The following is a 21,156-nucleotide window of genomic DNA, read 5'->3' as shown; positions in this document are numbered from 1 at the left end:
ATTGGGCTTCAGTTTGAGGACTAGAGTTGTTTCCCAACTATCACTTAAATGAGGTCTGGAAAGTCTAATTCTTTCTCTCCTCTGGAGGGAGGAGGGTGTCTTTGGATTCCAGCAAGTTAAGGTAGCTCTTCCCCCCTCCCCTCCTGCAACATCACCTTCCATTTCTCCTTCCACAGCTGAGCCTGGCCTCCATCTGAGGATTCACTCCCAAATAGAGAAGCAAATTCAGTCCTGTTCTCATTGCCATTCTTAGTCTCATTTCCTCTACCTCCCTCTCTCCCTCCCTCTCCCAGGGTCTCCCTCTCCCATTTTCTCTCTCTCTCTCTCTCTCTCTCTCTCTGACTTGTACAACTCATGAGTACCAGTCTCCCATTTGCCTTACTCCCCATCTCTTCCTCCTTCCTACTTCCCCTCATTGATTTTCCAATCCAGCTGTGACAACTGATTTGCCTGATAAGGATTTTGACCACAGGTGACCTACCACACCATTTTTGTCATATATCCTTAAACTTCTCTACTTGCAACTTTGTAAACCAGCTTAAACTCACTTAGTACCGACTTAGAAAATTGGAAACAGTGTCTTTAGGGTCATTTGTTTAGAAGATTACACACAGCCATATGAACTACTCGGTGCCTTCAATTCAATTTACTTATCATTGCACCCAAACTGTTCCTCTTGGTGCCAACTTTGATCTTAAATGGTTTTTCCATTTGAAATAAATTCAACTTGCTTTTCAGAGTTGGGGGCATGAAGTAGATCACCAAAATAAGTATGTAACATTTCGCAACTGCAAAAAGATGTACCAGTGTAAGATAGCAGATCATTTCAATTCAGAGACTGAGGAAAAGTGTCACATGGGAAAATCAGTTTTTCACTATGTCTCCTTCGAGAAACTTGCTAACAACATCTCTAATGAGAGTAATCACAAATGTTTCTTTATGCTTCTTTGAGAAATCACTCCTAAACTCCCTAGCCGGGGCGGGGGGGGGGGGGGGGGAACTGCTTCAAAAGCTAATTTGATATCCAAGCGATCCTAATTTAGGCTTTTCCTTCAAATATGGGAACTTAAGCGTACTCCAGTAACATGTATTAGTGTCACATTTTCTGTCCTTCAGTTTTAGTTACATTTAAGCAAAAGTAAACATTCATTTCTTTCCCAGCTGCTGTAATATGATAAAGAAATTTTTTGGACTTAGGGTAATATTAAAACTTATTGAGGTTGACAATTTCTGTTTCGGTCATGTCATCTTCCATTAACATAGGTCTCGGCTTCATTGTCAAAATCCAAGACTGCTAAAGAAATTTGACTGTCCTAAAATTACATTATATGATATGTATATGTATGTATGTGTGTGTATGTGTGTGTGTGTGTATACCCATATATATATGTATATGAGAAAGGTGATCACATACTGTTAAATTACAAGTCGCTGATACCCAAATATATAATTTAAACTCTCCTCTCTACATAATATTCCATAGTTAGCAGAGATGCAGAATACCAAAGAGAATCATGTCATTGGAAAGGGTGGGATTTATTTGTGTGTTGTGAACAAAGATTTATGTGAAAGTGATTTATCTGCCAAGCACATAATGGACAACTTATGAGAGAAATGTGCCCTTTTGCATTTATGAATTGTGGAAGAAACCCCAGGGACCTGCCAAGCCTCAACTTAATAGCTTGACCCTATGGGATTTCACCTGCCTGATTTCAAAACGAAGATGCTCCCATTGTCTCTTCTTCCCTTTCACTTTTTTATGCTTCTAGATAATGAGAATCTCTTATTACTTTTCTTTTGTGTTCCCATTATACAAATTGAAAACACTTATTTCATTGTACGATCTTATTTTTTTTTTGGCACTTCTATCTTCTGTCAGCAGTCTAAAATGGTAAAAATGTTTTCACATAATGAAGAACAATGGGAATTACATTTTTTTCAGTTTTATTGATACATAATTGACATATAATATTGTATTTGTTTAAGGCGTGTAACATAATGACTTGATATATGTATATATTATGATACAATTACCACAATAAGTCGCGTTAACATCCATCACTTAACAGTTATGCATTTTTTTTCTGATGAGACTTCTTAATACCTACCTTTTAGAAGGTAATACCTACCTTTTAGAAACGTTTAAATATACCAAACTGTTAACTGCAGTCATCGTGCTATACATTACATCCCCAGAACTTATATGTCTTATAACTGGAAGCTTGTACTTTTGGGTCACCTTCATCCATTTCCTCTAACTCCTACCCCCTGCCTCTAGCAACCACTAGCCTATTCTCTGTTTCTGTGAGTTTGGTTTTTTTAGACTCTACGCATAGACTCCACATCATACAGCACTTGTCTTTCTCTATACGACTTATTACACTTAGCATAACACCTTCAAGGTCCATCCATGTTGTCACAAATGGCAGGATTTCCTTTTTTATGGCCGAACAATATTCCAGTGTGTGTGTGTGTGTGTGTGTGTGTGTGTGTGTGTAAAGATCTTCTTTATTCGTCCATCAGTGAACACTTAGGTTGTGTCCGTGGCTTGGCTGTTGTAAATAATGCTGTCATGAACATGGAGGTGCAGATATCTCTTCAAGATAGTGATTTCTTTTTCTTCAGACACATGCCCAGAATGGAACTGCTGGATCATATGGTACTTCTATTTTTATTTTTTGAGGAACCTCCATGCTTTTTTTCATAGTAGCTGCACCAGTTTACATTCCCACCAACAGTACACAGGGGTTCCCTTTCTTCCCATTCTCACTGACACTTGTTACAGTTGTGCCTGATGACAGCCATTCTAAGAGGTATGAGGTGATATCTCTTTTTTTGATGTTCATTTCCCTGGTGATTACTGACGTCAAGCAACTTTTCATTTCCTGTTAGTAATTTGTATGTCTTCTTTGGAAAAATGTCTCATCAGTTCCTCTACCCATATTCAATAACAATGGGAATCCTTCAGCACTGCTCATGGGAGTATAAATTATTAAAACAACCTCCAAAATAATTGACAAAATCTAGTGAAGCTGAAAAGATTCACACATTAAAACCAAGTAATTCCATTACTACAGATGTGCCCTAGAGAAAACTCTTGTGTATTTATATGGAGACATGCATAAGAATTTTCAAAGCAATCTTATCTCTAATAGAAAAATAATATAAAGAATGCAAATATTCAGAAGATAATGGATTAATTGCTATGTATTCATATATTGGGATATTACACAAAAGTAGAAATCAGTGAATTAGAGCTACATGTATCAACATGGATGAATCTCACAAATATAATTTTGAACCAAACAGGGGCACCTGGGTTGCTTAATCGGTTAAGCATCTGACTGTTGGTTTCCACTCGGGTCATGATTTCACAGTTTTGTGAGTTCGAGCCCCATGTCAAGCTTTGTGTTGCCAGTGCAGTGCTTGGGATTCTCTCTCTCTCTCTGTCTCTGTTTCTCTCTCTCTCTCTCTGCCTCTCCCTGTGTATGCTGTCTCTGTCTCTCTCAAAATAAAGAAACATTAAAAATTTTTTTAAAGTGTCCTAATATGTCAGTTTGTTTTAGTTTGTGTTTTCATATAACTATGGTCATTTCCTCATATATCAGTGAGTTATTATCCGTTTATTTGAATGTATTTTGATTGTCTTCCCCTTTATTATTTTTTATGATTTTTTTAAATGTTTATTTATTTTTGAGACAGAGTGTGAGCAGGGGAGGGGCAGAGACAGAGGGAGACACAGAATCAGAAGTAGGCTCCAGGCAGGCTCTGAACCGTCAGCACAGAACCCAACATGGGGCTGGAACTCATGGACCGTGAGATCATGACCTGAGCCGAAGTCAGATGCTTAACCGACTGAGCCACTCAGGTGCCCCGTCTCAATATTTCTCAAAACAGTCAATAAGGATTCATTATATATTTGTCGAATTAATAAGTAAATAAATAAATGAGCAATCAAACATGAATTCCCACTCAAGAAACTCAATAGCAGAGAAAAGCCACAGCCATCATAATCCACCTAACCTTTCATTCATAAATAGAAACAACCGAGGATCACTAGATATTTGGAAAACACGTTTCATACAAGTACTGGGTGACAAAATCTACCAAAATGTAGAACCTGAATGTGAAAGTTTGATAAAGAAACAAACACTAAAGACATGGCCTATTGCAGAAAGTTTGAATCGTATATAATAACAGAGAATATGTAAAATGAGGGTGGGAGATAATCAAACAAATACAAAGAGAAAATATTGCAATAATGAAGAAAATCTCGAAGATTTTAATCAATGGATAAATACGGTATAAGCTTCTATTATCAATAAGAAAACTGTAGCCATCGGTGGGGGGTGGGATGGGAAAAAAGGTGGTAAATAGGTGTACAAGAGTATTATAGCACCAAGTCTAAAATTGTTCATGATTTTAAACCGATTTCCATGGAGGAAAGTTGGGACAGAATATACGTGTTACAAACCTTGACTATATGAAAAACATGGCACCCCTGAAGCTGGGAGGTTGAAGAAAAAAAGGGACAGTTCTCACGTTAGGGACCTGTAGACATGCCGACTTCCTCACTTCAAACAGTGGGACTCAAGAGGACCTGCCTAAAGATGGTATCTCAACTATTCATTAAATGTGCAAAGGTAATCAATGAGCATTAAAATTAATATGAAAAAAAATCATAAAAAAATGGAGTTATAAAGGACAATCTGAGTTAATTCCTCATTTTTCAGGGTGGGAAGAACATGAGTACTGTATAAATTAATAAATCAGCGTATAGAGATGAAAAGTAGGGTTAGAGAGGTAAGCATTGGAAAAGCTAAAACAACAATAATTTAAAAAAATAAATTCAGGGAGTAGAACTGGAGACACAGAATGTAAGAAATTTTTACTTGCCCTTGATAACCTTTTGAATATCTTGAGGTAATTTTTTCCATATGTTGGAATTACTTGTATAATAAAAATGGAAAAAATGACCAAAACATAAAAATAAAAAATACATGATCACTGTAAACCTTTTGAAAAATATATATAAAGTTGTTTTAAGTCATGTTTATTGTGGTATAATTTATATAAAATAAAACTCACCTTTTTCTATCAAATTTGATGAATTTGACAAATACATAGTCATGCAGCTACCAGCACAATTAAGATATAGAATATTTTGATCATATCCAGGAGTGGACCCGTCCCCAGTCCCAGGCCCAGCTCTAGGAATCAGTCATCTTATTTCTGTCCCTAAAGTTTTGCCTTTCAGAATTCATATGAAATGAAATCTTCAGTATGCAGCCTTTTGGTATTTGGTGTTTTCCATTTAGCATAATCCTTTTGAGATTTATCCATGATATCGCATATATCATGAATTGTTCTTTTTGTTGCTGAATATCTCATTACTTAGATACGTAACAATTTATTTATCTATTCTAGGTGATGGGCAGGTGGGTTGATTTTTGTCAATTATTAATAAATACTTGGATATGGGTTTTTTGTTGGATATATGTTTTCATTTCTCTTGGGGGGATATATATATATGAGATTGCAGAGACATATGCTAAATTTGTGATTAACTTTATAAAAACTGTCAAATTGTTTTCTAAACTTATTTTACCATTTTGCATCCCTCCACAATAATGTATGAGAGTTCCAGTTGTTTCACATCCTCGTCAGCACTTAGTATTGTCAATCTTTTTAAATTCAGTCATGCTAATAACTTTAGAGAAGTATCTTATGATTTTAACTTTTCATTTCCCATGATGAATGATATTAAGTGTCTTTTCATGTGCTCATTTGGTAGCCCTTCTTTGGTACAGTGTCTATTCAAATATTTAGCCCATTTTTCAATTAAGTTGTCTCCATATCATTGAGCTTGAAGAGTTTTTGTACATGCTGGAGACAAGCTCTTTTTGGACTTCTGTGTGTTGCAATTATTTTTATCCAGTATTTTGCAAACACTTGGATTATCTTTTAATTTTATTAACAGTACCTTTTAAAGAGCAGAAGCGTTTAACTTTAATGCAATTTATTGATCTTTTTATTTTACACCTTGCACTTTTTGTGCCCTAAGAAATCTCTCCCTATTCAAGCAAAAATCAAGACATTTTCTTCTATGTTTTCTTCTAGAAATATTGTCTTTTAAGTTTTATTCTTAAGTTTATGCCCATTTTGAATTAATTTTTATATATGATAGAAGGAAGGAGTCAAGCACTTTTTAATGTTGATTTCCAACTATTCCAGCACCATTTATTAAAAACCAAAGAACAACTATCCTTCATCACTGAAATATTTTGTCCCTTTTGTCAAAAATCAATTGAACATGTATGTGAGGATCTATTTCTAGACCCTCTATTCTGTTCTTTTGATATACAAGTCTAGCCCTTACTCTATCACACTGCCTTGATTGCTGGAATTTTGTATAAGTTTGTAGTGTGAGACCTCCCACTATGTTTTTTTTTTTCAAAATTGTTTTTATTCTAAATCCTCTGTGGGTGTATTTAAATTTTAGAATACCTTGTTAGTTTCCACATAAAATATCCTCCTGGGATTTTGATCAGGATTGCATTGAGTCTATAGATGAGTTTGGGAAAAATTATCAAAAATACGGAGTCTTTCTCTCTATGATTCTGATGTGTCTCTCCATTTATTTAGATTTTCTTTCATTTCTCTCAGGAAAGTTCTATAACTTTCAACATGTAAATCTTTCACATATTTTATTGATAGTTTTTTCCTTAAGCATTTTGTGATTTTTGGATGCTACTACTAGAATATAAAAATACAATTGATTTTTTATGTTGAAATTTTGTCTTGAAAATTTATTTTTTGGTTTTTTTAATGTTTATGTGGCAGAAAGAGAGAGAGGAGAGGATACCAAGCAGTCTCTGTGCTGTCAGCACAGAGCCCAATGCAGGACTCAATCCATGAACCATGAGATCATGACCTGAGCCAAAATCCAGAATTGGACACTTAACAGACTGAGCCACCCACACACCCTTATCCTATAAACTTGTTAATACATGTACTAGTTCTGGTATTTTTTATAGTCCTTTAGAATTTTCTACATAGATATTCATCTGCAAATAAATAGAATTTTACGTTCTTGTTTTCAGTTGAGAAGATGTCTATGCCTTGTTTTTTATTAATTGCACTGGTGAAGAACTCAAGTACAATACTGAAAACAAGTGATGAGAGCAGATAGCCTCACCTTGCTCCCAATTTTAGTGGCAAAGCTTTTAGTCTTCCACGATTATGTGGAAGTTGACGAAGTTCTTAGTTTGATAAGAATTTTTATTAACCAGTGGGTGTTAGATTTTGTCCAGTGTTTTTTATGTATGTTTTGAGAATATTATGATTTTCCTCTATATGGCAATTTATATTACTTGATTCATGAATGTTATCAAATCTTACATTTCTTAGATAAACTTCATTAGTTCACAACCTATAATATTTATTTATTTATTTATTTATTTATTTATTTATGATGGACTCATAAATAAGTTGGGAAATCTTTCCTCTTCCTCAATTTGCTGAAAAGAACTTGAGTAAGACTGATGTGTGTGGGGGGGGGGGGGGAGGGTGTTTTACTGTAAATTTTTACAGAATTAACCAGTGAAATCATAAGGCCTAGTTTCTCTGTGTATGAATGCTTTAAATTATGAATCCAATTTATTTTATAAATATAGGTCCCTTTATACTTTCTATTTCTTATTAATTCATTTTTCAGTCTTTTAAATAATCTATCCATTCTATCCTAGTTGTCAAATTGATAAGCATAAAGATGTTAATAATATTTCTTTCTTACCTATTGAATATCTATAAGATCTGTAGTGATACTTCCTATTTCATTCTGTTTTTGGTTATTTGGGCATTGTCTCTTTATTTCTTGATTAGTCTAGCTAGAGGTTTATTAACTTTATTTATTTTTCAAATAACCCGTTCTTGGCTTCTTTGATTTTCTCAACTGTTGTTTTCTATTCATTAATTTTTACTCTTTCTATTTTACATTTAATTTTGTTTCTTTTTCTAGTCTCTTAAGGTGGAAGTTTGTATAATTGACTCTACAGCTATCTTCTTTCTTTAATATAAACAATTAAAACTATAAATTTTCATCTAAAGCTCTCTTCCAGCTGCATTCCATAAATTCTAATATATTTTGTTTTTTATAGTGTCACTTCAACATGCCCCTTAGCTTTTTTTTTTTTTTTTTAATTTTATTTTAGCGTTTATTTATTATTGAGAGACAGAGAGAGAGAGCATGAGCATGGGAGGGAGAGACAGAGAGAGGAGGAGACACAGAATCCGAAGCAGGCTCCAGGCTCTGAGCTGTCAGCACAGAGCCTGACGTGGGGCTTGAACCCACAAACCGCGAGATCATGACTTGGGCCGAAGTTGGACACTCAACTGACTGAGCCACCCAGGAGCCCCCCCACCTTAGTTTTCTTTTTGATGTCACCTTTGACCCATGGGCCATTAGAAGAGTAATATTTACTTTCTAAATACTTGCAGATTTTTCCATATGTTTTTTTGTATATGATTTCAATCCCTTCAATTTTATTGAGATATTTTTATGGGCCAGTATGTGATCTATCTTGGTGAATGTTCCATGTATAATTGAAAAAAAAAATGTGTATTATAGTGTTATTGGGTGTAGGGTTTTCTAAATATCAATTGGTCAAGTTTGTTGATAGCATTGTTCGAGTCTTTATATTCTTACTGGGTTTTTTTTTATCCCCTTGTTCTCTCCTTTACTGAAAGAAGAATATTGACACTCCAACAATAATTATGGATTTGTCCATTTGTTTGTTGTTTTTTTTTTTTTAGTTCTGTCAGTTATTGTTTTGTGTACTTTTAGGTCTCCTTCATGAACCAATATTATTTAAAAACGTCTCTCAGGGGCGCCTGGGTGGCGCAGTCGGTTAAGCATCCGACTTCAGCCAGGTCACGATCTCGCGTTCCGTGAGTTCGAGCCCCGCGTCAGGCTCTGGGCTGATGGCTCGGAGCCTGGAGCCTGTTTCTGATTCTGTGTCTCCCTCTCTCTCTGCCCCTCCCCCATTCATGCTCTGTCTCTCTCTGTCCCAAAAATAAATAAAAAACGTTGAAAAAAATTTAAAAAAATAAATAAATAAATAAATAAAAATAAATAAAAACGTCTCTCAGATGCCTGGGTGGCTCAGTCCACTAAGCAGTTAAGCATCCCACTTCGGCCCAGGTCATGACCTCATGATCCGTGAGTTCTAACCTTGCGAGCCCTTTGTCAGGCTGTCTGCTGTCAGCACGGAGCCCGCTTCGGATCCTCTGTCCCCCTCTCTATCTGCCCCTCCTCCAGGCTCTGTCTCTCTCTCAAAAATGAATAAACATTTTTAATTTTTTTTAAAAGTCTCTCTTTATCTCTGGTATTATTCCTTTCCTAAGCTTACTTTGTCTGAATTTAATACAGTCACTCCAGCTTTCTTACAATCAGCTTTTTCATGCTATATTTTTCCATATTTTTGTCTTGACCTCTGTCTTTACATATAGTGTTAACTAGCCCTAGAATAAAGATTAATGTTGACCTGCCCTAATAAAACTTATTAACAAGCCTCCAAAAATTGAGCTAACCCCTAAGTCACATATCCAACCTGTTAAAACCAAATTCAAGTATTTTTTTAAAGAAGACAACAAAATCCAGGAACTCAACCACTGAAGGTTACAATGACAATCGAAACAATTCCAGATAGGCCAAGTAGCAGGAAAATGTTACCTATAACCAGAATATAGATCAGTCAATAAGAACAGTTCCCCCAAATGGCAGTGATAATGAAATTAGCATAGAAGGACATATTCAGGTACTGATACTGACCGCCTAGACTATACAGGCCTAATCAACCACATCATTTCATTGAGTCTTATCTCAGTATGGATTATTCCCAAGAATGTTCATATGAGATATATAAATGTCCTATCTGACTTCAGCAATGGCTTTCCAGAGCCTATAGCCTCACAGAGATGTGTCTTTAATATACTTAGTCAGTCACCACTCAGGTGCCCAACCAGATAGTTATGTTGCTAGTCATGGCTCAAGAGTCAGTAAAAATAAAACATAACTGGCCCTTAGGAGTTTTGTCTACAACAACAGAAGGTTCTTTCAATTTAGGCCATTGTGCTGACCTGACCTTATCATAGTCAGTCTTCCAAAATTCTCTTTGGTCTAGCCAGCTGCTGCCATCCAGTAGACACCATTAGCTTTACATTTGGCTCAGCTCTCAGAAAACCAGCTGCTCTTTGTCGGAGGTTCTAATCAGCACTGTTGTTAGCAGTTTATTTATTATTGAGAGACAGAGAGAGAGAGCATGAGCATGGGAGGGAGAGACAGAGAGAGGAGGAGACACAGAATCCGAAGCAGGCTCCAGGCTCTGAGCTGTCAGCACAGAGCCTGACGTGGGGCTTGAACCCATGTTCAAGCTTGGATGTCCTTGTACCTCTGGTTCAAGGACATCCTGGGGCTCATGGGTCCCAAGAGTAGGGTGGCTGGAATAGCCTGCTGCACTGCCTCTATCTTTGCTTGCTGTTCAGATCCCCAGCTAAATGTAGCATATTTTCATGTTGTCTTATGTATTGGGCTCAACAAAATGTCTAAATGAGGCAGTATTGCCCCCAACTCGCATAATCAAAGAAGTAATTGGGCTCCCATTCTGGTACTGGAGGGCAGGAGGTAGATAACTTTTTTCTTTACTGTCTCAGGAGTCACACTTTGAGCCTCATGACACATTGTTCCCCAGAATTGGACTGTTTCCTATATTTTATCAGAATTAACAAGCCACATCTGTGCTCTCATGTAAGTTAGTACGTGCTCTTCAGTCACTGCTGCCTGTCTTTTGTGGGGCCTATGGTGCACACACTCCAAGATGGAACTAAATTCAGCCAACAATGACGTGAACTCAGAAGCACATGCTTTCTCAGTAGACTCTCTCAAGGAGAGCCTAGTCTTGGCCAACACCTTGATTGCAGCCTTGTGACAGATCCTGAGGCAGAGGTCTAGTTAAGCCATGCCAGATTATTGAATCAAAGAAACTAAATACGAAATTTCTGTTATTTTAAACTACTAATGTGTAGAAATTTGTTAGCCAGAAATGAGTAACTAATACAGGGCTTGTCTGCAGGGCCTCATCAACACAGTGAAACTAAGCACTTTGAATGGAGAGAGATTTACTTCATGTCTCAGCCTACCCGTTGGTGGCAAATGACATGAGAATTCACATACTCTTATTGCAGTACCATAAATGTGTATTGAGATCCCAGACAAGTAAAGGCAACTGATCTTGATCTCCTTATGCAAAAAGACTTTGAAAAGGCATTAGCAATGCTCAAGGTGCCACTGTTTTGTTTTGTTTTGTTTTGTTTTGTTTTGTTTTGTTTTTACCATATCTGGAACAGCAAGGGCTATAATAATCAAATCCAGTGGCAATAATCCACCATAAGTATCCAGCTTCCACTGGCCTCGTCAATGACCACAATGAACTGCTGTAAAGAATTGCATCCTCAGTACCCCTGCTGCCTTTAAGCCCTTAATCATGGCTTTAAAATTCTTTACTTCTATATTATAATTCTATATTGTTTGCTGTATAACATGGATGGAACTAGAAGCCAGTCAGTGCCTTCTCCCCGCTACCGCTTCCCACTATCATCTAGGGACAAGCAACTCTTCTCAATTGGGAAAACCCTTTTGCAATTTATAAGCATTTACAGTACAAGCATGTAAAACATCAGTGCAAACTATGCATTCAGCAATGAGAGCAACAACAGTAGTGCTTAACAGTGATTTCAACAGCCCAATCCAGATGATTACAGTTACTTCTCTTCCACATTTCACTCCTTCAAATCTGGCCAATTGAATATGTAGCTCTCACTGCTCAAAAGAACCTGATAAGAGGTCAGCTACCACCTTGGCATAACTGGGCCAGGGCCAAAAAGTGCAAAAGTGCAGCCCATCAACCCCATCTTCACATACTTGACAAATAGAGGTCAGATTCAGGTGTGGTTTTATGAGCAAGTGAACATGTACATGGAGGGCTATATCATTGGTTTCGATGAGTACATAAGCCTTGTATTAGATGATGCAGAAGAGATTCATTCTAAAACAAAGTCAAGAAAACAACTAGATTGGATCATGCTGAAAGGAATTAATATTACCCTGCTCCAAATTGTCTCCAGTGGGAAATGATCGATGAAGTGAGAAGTTTTTGAGAAGGCCTTGTAGTTTGGTTTTTTTTAGATGTCCTTTGTTAAGAGCATAGTTCTAAAATATTTCTTCATATTGTTTTGATTACATTTAGTTATTACTAGATGACAATAAACGCTGTGGGAAGGTTTACCCCCATTTAGGGAAGTGTCGCTTACACTGCCTTTTGTTGGTTAAGCCATCCCAGGGCCAACAACATCCTAAGGGAAGATAAACTCTACATCCTAATCAGGGGCATGACAAAGGAACTGAGGCCATTTTTTAATGACTTTCATGACTTTTTTAGGCTTGTTGGAGATGTACTTTAAGAGGTATTTCCTCCCAGATATATATATATAACTTGGTATGCTGACTTGTTGGTCAAGGTTCTGGCTGTGGGGATCTGGGAGAATCATCTGACCTCTTTGCTCAGCTAGAGGTCTCTTTGCTCAGTTTGCTAGAACAGTGCATTCCATTAAGAACAGATTTTGCTACAGTTATATTATATGGACACATTTTCACTGACTCATTTCCTGGGATAACAATCTTAGCTATCAAGAAGAATAGACCTTTAATTTGTTCTTGGCGGTGGTGGGAGGTTTGAAACACAGATTAAAAACAGAAAATAAAACAACACAATTCTCTTGCTGATAAAAAAACAAAGTGTCAAAAGAAACAGAAAACTAAAACTAAGAACACTTTCAGCTTGTTGTTGGAAGGAGACAGGCAGCACTGAATTTTTACTGGATCTATTTCTGACATGTATTTCGCTCACCTGGATGTATCACTTTATCACATCAATGCAACACCAACTTCCAGAAGCATCTTCTAAACAAGTGAACTCTGCCAGTAGGGTTTCTATCTTTACGGAACAATTAGGTTGATCAGTGGTTCTTGCCATATCTAAATGCTTCTCAAGAAGCAGAAGAAAATGTTTGATTGTACCTCATTAAACAAATGACATAAAATTAGATGCTCGGGAATATTATCAGATTTGGGCAGAGATCATGGATTAATTTATTCATTCAAAATTTTCTGCTGACAAGACTCTACTAAGGGACAAATACTTCTTACGATTTTGAAATACAACATAATAAAAAGCAGTAGAGGAGAAGTGTCTTTTAAAAAGGGGGAGCTGGAGGGCACCTGGGTGGCTCAGTCGCTTAAGCATTTGACTTCGGCTCAGGTCATGATCTCGCGGTTTGCGGGTTTGAGCCCTGCATCGGGTTCTGTGCTGACAGCTCAGAACCTGGAGCCTGCTTCAGATCCGTGTCTCCTCTCTCTCTCTGCCCCTCCCCCACTCAAAAATAAATAAACATTAAAAAAATCTTTTTAAAGGGGAGTGGTAACAGGGGGTGACACTGTTAAAATTACAAGACCACCCACTATCTCTGATGCAGGCTGGTGATGCCCTCAGGAGCAGCACCAACTTGACAGTTCTGTGCTCCATGCTGGTCCGATAAAACTCACACTGTCAGTAATATAGAAACTACCTATGCAGTTGGTTTGAAAATGCCGAATTGTGAATTTCCTATAACTGTGCTTGTCTTCATATGGTGTCACCACTAGATTCACCTTTTAGGGGAGTCATTAGTGGACCATTGGAAATATATCAGCCTTTAATATTAAGCCCCAATCAAGATTGTTCATCCATATTGCTAGCTGAGACATAGTACAGGTGTAATTTGATATGGAAGTCTAGAGAATGATGTCATGCCACACAAGAAAATCCCGGTGTAGAAGGCATCACTGCATTTATTCAACAAAGTGTCAAGACTACCATAATAGAGAAAACAATCTCCATCCTCAAAAAAATATGTCACCTCTTGTCGAGCACCTGTATCTACCTGTCATCATGCTGAGCCTTTGCCTAAGTTCACTCTGCCCTGCAACAATCTTGCAATAATGGCATCAATATTCCCACACTATTGGTGGAGAAAGTCAAGCTAAAGGAGGTTAAATATTTTGTCCAATATCACGTCATTTTGCCCCAGGTATGCCTGACATCAAAGCCTCTACTGGTTCTATTGCATGAAATAGTCTCAAGTAGAGAAGAGGACCACTAGTCAGTGGTCACAAAGGAAAACCATCTAAGTCAGACCAAAGAGTCATGAAAGGTTTCAGGGAAGCCCTAATGCTGGGATTCAATCTTAGAAGATCATAGATTTAGTCATTTAAATTTAAATTAGTTTGGGGCACCCGGTTGGGCATCCAACTCTTGATTTTGGCTCAGGTCATGATCCCAGGGCCATGGGATCGAGCCCCAAGTCGGGCTCCGTGCTGAGTGTGGAACCTGCTTGAGATTCTCTCTCTTGCCTTCTGCCCCTCTCCCCAACTGCACGCTCTGTCTCTATAGAAAAAAATTCTTTAATTTAAATTAGTTTGCTCATTGTAAGTATAAACTCTCGGTAGATAGTTCAAACAAAGAAAGCTAGAAGCAAAGAGCCAGATCTTTCCTCTTTCCTCCCTCATACCCAGCAAGTCTAGCACCATAGTTAAGAATTAGCCATTGTTATGAATGTTATGAAACAATGAAGACTATGACCTTGGAGTGGGAGGGGCCTCCGAGGCTGAGGGTCCAGTTAGGAGGCCCAGCGAAAGTAGGCAGCACAGGAAAGACAAAAGGATCAAGAGCAGACAGACGTAGGGCACCTGGGTGGCTCAGTCAGTTAAGTGTCTGACTTTGGCTCACATCACGATCTCATGGTTCACGTCATGCTCTCGTGGTTCGTGAGTTTGAGCCCCACAGCAGGCTCATGCTGTCAGCCCAGAACCTGCTTTGGATCTTCTGTCCCCCTCTCTCTTGGCCCCTCCCCTGCTGCTGCTCTCTCTCTCTCAAAAAGTAAATAAAAAAAAATAAAAAAATAAAAAAAAAGGAGAAGTAGATCACAAACATGGATGTGACCTAAAGAAGAGGGTGGAGAAAGCCTGAAACAAACTTTCTGCACCTCTGTCCCCTAACCACCATCCACCACATACTACACACATACACATGCACGCACACACACACACACACACACACCCCAGCTCTACTATAACCGACCTCCATTCTAATGAATGCTGTGAATCTTAACCCTTCCACATCTCAGGTGTCACCACATACAATCGAAGCAGGTCAGAGCACTGGGGATTATACAAGCAATCCTGGGAAGATTTTTAAAACAACAGAAATCCCAGGAAGCCAGACAAACACAGTCCGGGACAATGGCCTGTGGAGCAGCTGACCCTGATGACCTAGATTTACACTAAGGCAGCAGACTCACTGCTAAATACCACTGTAAAGTCATCATTATTTTTCTTATACCAACTACCTTTATAGGAGTCCTGGGGATGGTGAGTTCATTGAAAAGGGGGCAGACAGAAAAAGAGCTTCATATTTTGCAACCCCCCAAACTGCATATACATCCTCCAATATGATAAAGGTTTTCCTGCATAGTGATATTGAGATGAGAAAGACTAAGTCAAAATATTAAAGAAAAACAAACAAAAAAATTCCACCAGGGCAATAGAAAATGTAATCGAACCTCAATAGCTCCCTCTGCTGTCATTTTGGGTTAATTCCTAAAATATTTTTGCTTAATCTTTAATTTTGTAATTATTCTATTTGGAACCACATTAAGCTGGGGGGCATAAAAGCCAGTTGACAAAATCCTTACCACTTTACCTTCAATTGAAAGCATCCCTTCTGGGTCATGAATAATGACCATTTTATGATCAAACCTTTCCTTCGTGGTAGAAGTGTTAGTGTCATTTAAAGAAGTGACTACATTTCTGAAGTGAAAGGTGATATATGTGCTTCAATAACAAGGAAACACGAATCTCTAAAAGTAAGACTAATTTTTAAAAATAAAAATTTTTAAAGTTTCACTGGTGTCGGCAATTTTGGGTCACGTGGAAGCTGAAAAGATGGCTTTGAAGACGATTTACAGTTGGACGCAAAGAAGAAACACTGGCCAAATTTTAGGCAAAGTTCTTCCACATGGGGATAGCCAGGACGGCTGGAGAGAGAGGAGGGAATGAGGAGGAAAAGCTGTCACATTGAGGGCTTCAAGAGGCCACACAGTGTGCATTTCATTCTCTAACAAATCTGGGTGAGGATATTTCTCATGTTACAAGGAAGACAACAGACAGGTGCATTTAGTTGTTTGGTCCGTCAACAACCAAGTGAAAGGTTGGGGCCCAGATTTAGAAGTGTTTGAAGTGGAAACTAGGAATTCTGGGCTTGAAGTCCTGGTTCTCTCACTCACTGGGATCTTAGAAAAGTCAGAGCCTCCCAGCCTGTTCCTTTATCTATGAACGGTGATGGAATCATCTCCCAGGTCCCCCTCCAGCAGTCAAAATGATCTCCAAGTAAGTCACACTCGATCTCCAGTGCATTATTTGACCCAGAGAAAAATCTGATTTAATGAGAATTGAAAGCAATTCTAGGAAAAAGCAAGGAAGGAAAGAAGGGAGGGAGGCAGACTTCAAAGGAGCATAAAGAGAATACTAACGTAAGTCAGGGAGTGGCACCTGGGTGGCTCAGTTGGTTAAGCAACTGACTCTTGGTTTTGGCTCAGGTCCTGATCTCATGGTTCGTGAGTTCAAGCCCCGAGTTGGGATCTGTGCTGACAGCATGGGGCCTGCTTGGGATTCTCTCTCTCTCTCTCTCTCTCTCTCTCTCAAAATAAATAAATAAACTTAAAAAAAAATAAAGGTAAATGAGGATGTTATGAGGCAGTCAACTTGCTCCTTGATAAGGAAAATTATGTCACGTGGCTTCTTTTCAAGCAATAATCAGCAGCACCAACTTTTTCCTACTCTGTGCCTCACGTGTTCACAGGCTGACTTCTGGTTCCCAAGCAATGAAGACCGCCATTGCAGCATTGATGGCAATGGTTGCATTCATCACAATGTAAGAACCAGCTTGGAAGAGTCAATGACTCATTCAACCAGCAGCTATTGAGCACTTTACATGGCAGGCAGTGTGTAGGGCAGGAAGGAAGACAAAGTCCCGTAACTTCGTGAATGGCACACTTTACAGAACAAAGACCATACACAAGTAATTTTAGATAAGTTTCTTGAAGAACACAGAAGGCAAGAGAGCAAAGTGACAAGAGTAACGACTTCAGATATGGCGATCAGGGACATACTTTCTGAAAGTGATTTTAGCAGAGAAGCAAGCAAATATCCAACACAGGTGGAGGACAGAAAAACTCGAAGGTAGGAATGAATCTTAAGTTTTATGGGAGGACAAGAAAGCCAGTGTGGCTGGAGCAGAGTGACAAGGCAGAAAGAAGGTGGGGACCCCAGCGAGAACTCAGGCGGGTTAACAACGGGAATGAAAATACAACTGAGGAAAGCGGAGAAGAGGAATCACTGATTACTTGGCAATTTCTCCTACTCTGGTTACCACGAGCTGTGCCTGGAGCGTATTAAGTACAATTCATGGCACTGAACAAAGAGCAGAAGAAAAAGGCAGTGAGAGGATGCTGACTGGATGGGGGGGGAGCGGGTGCTAGGGCAGGGAAGGAAGGAAGACCAAGCATAAAGACAAGCATTTCCTTTCAGATACAAGTATCCTCATAAAAACTCCTTACAGATACATAGCAAAACTAATTTTGTGGCACAAATCAAAACTAATTTTTAGTGTTAAACCATTCGTGTTCTTACTGTTATAGGCAAGGAAGTTATTGGATAAGGTGAGGAAAAAGGAAGTTAAGGAGAAAAGTTCAATGATGACGAAAAGCTATGAATCAATACATCCCTTGTGATGAATATGTTGAGATGTGTACTTGACTTTATGTTCATAGATCAAGAAGGAAAAAGACTGGTGAACGTCTGTAAGAAGGTAAGGGGGTCTGGGAGTGTGATGCTGGGAAGTTGCCAAGATACAACTCCTTGAGAAGTGATTTGTCGGGCCTTGTTAAGGACACCTGTTCACACAGAGGAATATGAACACCCCAGACCATCAGCAAAGTGTGTTCCAGTAGAGCAGTTCCCCAAAGGAGTCATCAATGCCAAATGTATATTCATAATCATACTAAGACTTTTCCTCCTTCGTTCTTTCGTAACAGCACAGTCCAGTTTTCCAGAGGATTACGTAGTGATACTGCAAAGATTGAACACAAAAAAGATGAAAACCCAGATGCTCTTAGATGAAACAGTAAGTTGCTTTAAAATGTTTAACTTCCAGTATGGTAAATATAGATAGAACCCACATGAACAAAAGCTCTTTGGGTTCCTCAATAATTTGTGTGTAATGGGGTACTGAGACTACTGAGTACCGCTGCCCAACCTTTAATAAACTTGGTATTATTATTATAAATTATGAAGATTGTGTATTACAGATAGGACACTTACTGGTGATAGTTGTATTATTGATATATCAGGAGTGTCCATTATAAGTACTGGGAAGTATAGTCAGGTATCAAAACCATTCAAAAACCCACTCTAAGGGAGTAAATAGTCTGTATATCTATAGTGGGCCTGTGGAGTATTCCTGAATGGTGTAAAAGAAAAAAAAATCTACAATAACGAAACAACTGAGGTTTTCCTTGAAAATAGTGTAAGTTGGGGCACCTGGGTGGCTCAGGTCCTGATCTCTTGTCAGTTCAAGCCCCACATCGGGCTCTCTGCTGTCATGTGGAACCTGCTTTGGTGTGTGCTCTCTCTCTCAAAAATAAACATAAAAAAATGGCAATTTCTGCTAAGAAAGAAAGAAAGAAAGAAAGAAAGAAAGAAAGAAAGAAAGAAAGAAAGAAAGAAAGAAAGAAAGAAAGAAAGAAAGAAAAGGGAAAAAGAGAAAAAGAAAAGAAAAGAAAAGAAAAAAGAAAAGAAAATAGAGTAAGTTCATTGTGAATGGAATTCACTGTGAATGGAATAGGGTTTCCTCACCAAGCTATAAACATCAACTAAAAAAGGAGAAGCTAGGTACCTATATGTGAACAAAACTTAGTATTAATGTGTCTTTTTAAAATTTGAACCTTCGTGAGAAAGCTGTTCAAAGGGTCTTCTGGAAAATCTTTTTAATATCCAGTTGAAGGGGTGCCTGGATGGTTCAGTTAAGTGGCTGACTTCAGCTCAGGTCATGATCTCGCAGTTTCATGGGTTCGAGCCCTGCCTCAGGCTCTGTGCTGACAGCTCAGAGACTGGAGCCTGCTTCCGATTCTGTCTCCCTCTCTCTCTCTGCCCCTCCCCCGGTTGAGCTCTGCCTCTCTTTCAAAAAATAAACTAAAAAAAAAATTTAAATCCACTTGAAAATAAATACAGATGCAAATGAGTTTATTTCTACTATATATGTGCTATTGGAAATCATTCCGTTGGTTTTTCATTTGTTTTTAATGTGTTTCAAATATTGCCTGGAAAGCAGTAAAAGATAAACAAAAACAAAATGAAAAAACAAGCGTTATCTGGAAAGCCTAGGTTACATAATTCCAAAATAACTATTTAATGGCTGACTTCCTCTTCCTTAGGCATTTTTGGTTTTGGCCTTATTAAAAGAGAGAAATGGGGGGAAAACCATCCATTTATACAAGCTCTTAGAAATTAAACATGTGCCTTTCCAAAGGAGAAAAGATTTCCTCAAGGCAACTCCCAAGACTCGACACGGTTTCAGTGGCTGTAATTGTAGACACCAGTCATTGTTACTGGGTATATTTCTTCTCTCCCACATTTCATACGGGAAACATTCCTTACAGCTTACATATTTGGAACACATACGTAAGTGCTAGCACATTATATTTTCTAAGTGGTATGAATACTTCTTTATTACATTTATTTGCAAAGATATCATAACAGCTTATCATTACACATGTACACATGCAACCACAAGCAGAAAATGGTTAACCTGTTTAATGTAGAGGGAAACAAGTTTTGGGACTTAAAAAAGAGTAATTTAGGTTATAATCTTAAAAACGAAGTGTTAAATAATGGAATGGATTCATAAGAAGTGATACAAACTTCAAACATTTTAATTTAAAACAGACGTATACTTTAATTCACAGATTATTTTATATACGTCCAAGACTTTCTGATTCAAGCTCCCTGATGTGTTTCTTCTATGAACCATGCCTTTACCTCTAACGCATCGCCTAAGATTTCCCACTGGAGTGAGAACTGAAAATCCACTTGCAAACTTCCACATTTTTGACCTTCCTGACAAGTTTTTACAGTTTTCTGATCTATACCTAATTAGACAACGGCACCTCCATCAGGTATTTCCAAACTGTCAATTTAGTTTTCATAGAAACAACTCTTTCAGTCACATGCTGTTTTTTTTTTTTAATCAGTTTACATATTTAAATTGCATAATAAAAGAAACAGGTACAACTGGAACAGGGATGCGAGTATTATGGGTGGTCCAAGCACTGGGTGCCTTACAGAAGAATGCAAAAGTCAGTTTGTACAGCAAGCCCAAGCAGAAAGAATAAGCTTCGTATATTAGTTGGAGATAACAGTCTTACTATTAGCATGCAACAATATTGAGTTTTATTTGTAACCTTTTTACCTCAAGACATAATCTTTCTTAAAGAGTTAAAACTGCCATCTTATTTCATGGATGTCAAAATACCTCTTACTTCCAAACTGCACCATACCGTTGATGAAACACGGAAGTAACGCATCCACATTGGTGTTCACGATCTGACCTGTTCATGCATAATGAACAGCTTCATGAATAATGAAGCTACTACTTACTAATGATAAAGGCAATTTGTACCTTGGCCCCCACAAAATGGAGGCTGCCCCCAGTGGCCAGGCTGTCTCAAAACTAAACCTACATCAGCCTGCACTTAACCTTAAACAACCTGCAAGGAAACCTAACACACACCAATCACAAGCCTCCAAGTCACCTTCTTAGCTAGCTCACCTTACCCGAGAAAACAGGAGCTGCTAACCAGTCATGACCCGTTTCTGCGTTGCCTGTTCTAGCACTCTATAAAAACTGGCACTTGCACAAAATCCTTCAAGAGTAGAGAGTGGAGTGG

The sequence above is a fragment of the Neofelis nebulosa genome, chromosome 14, assembly GCF_028018385.1.
Source record: "Neofelis nebulosa isolate mNeoNeb1 chromosome 14, mNeoNeb1.pri, whole genome shotgun sequence".
NCBI classification, from domain to species: domain Eukaryota; kingdom Metazoa; phylum Chordata; class Mammalia; order Carnivora; family Felidae; genus Neofelis; species Neofelis nebulosa.
The sequence above is the reverse complement of the archived record's forward strand: the minus strand, read 5'-3'. Positions refer to the sequence as shown.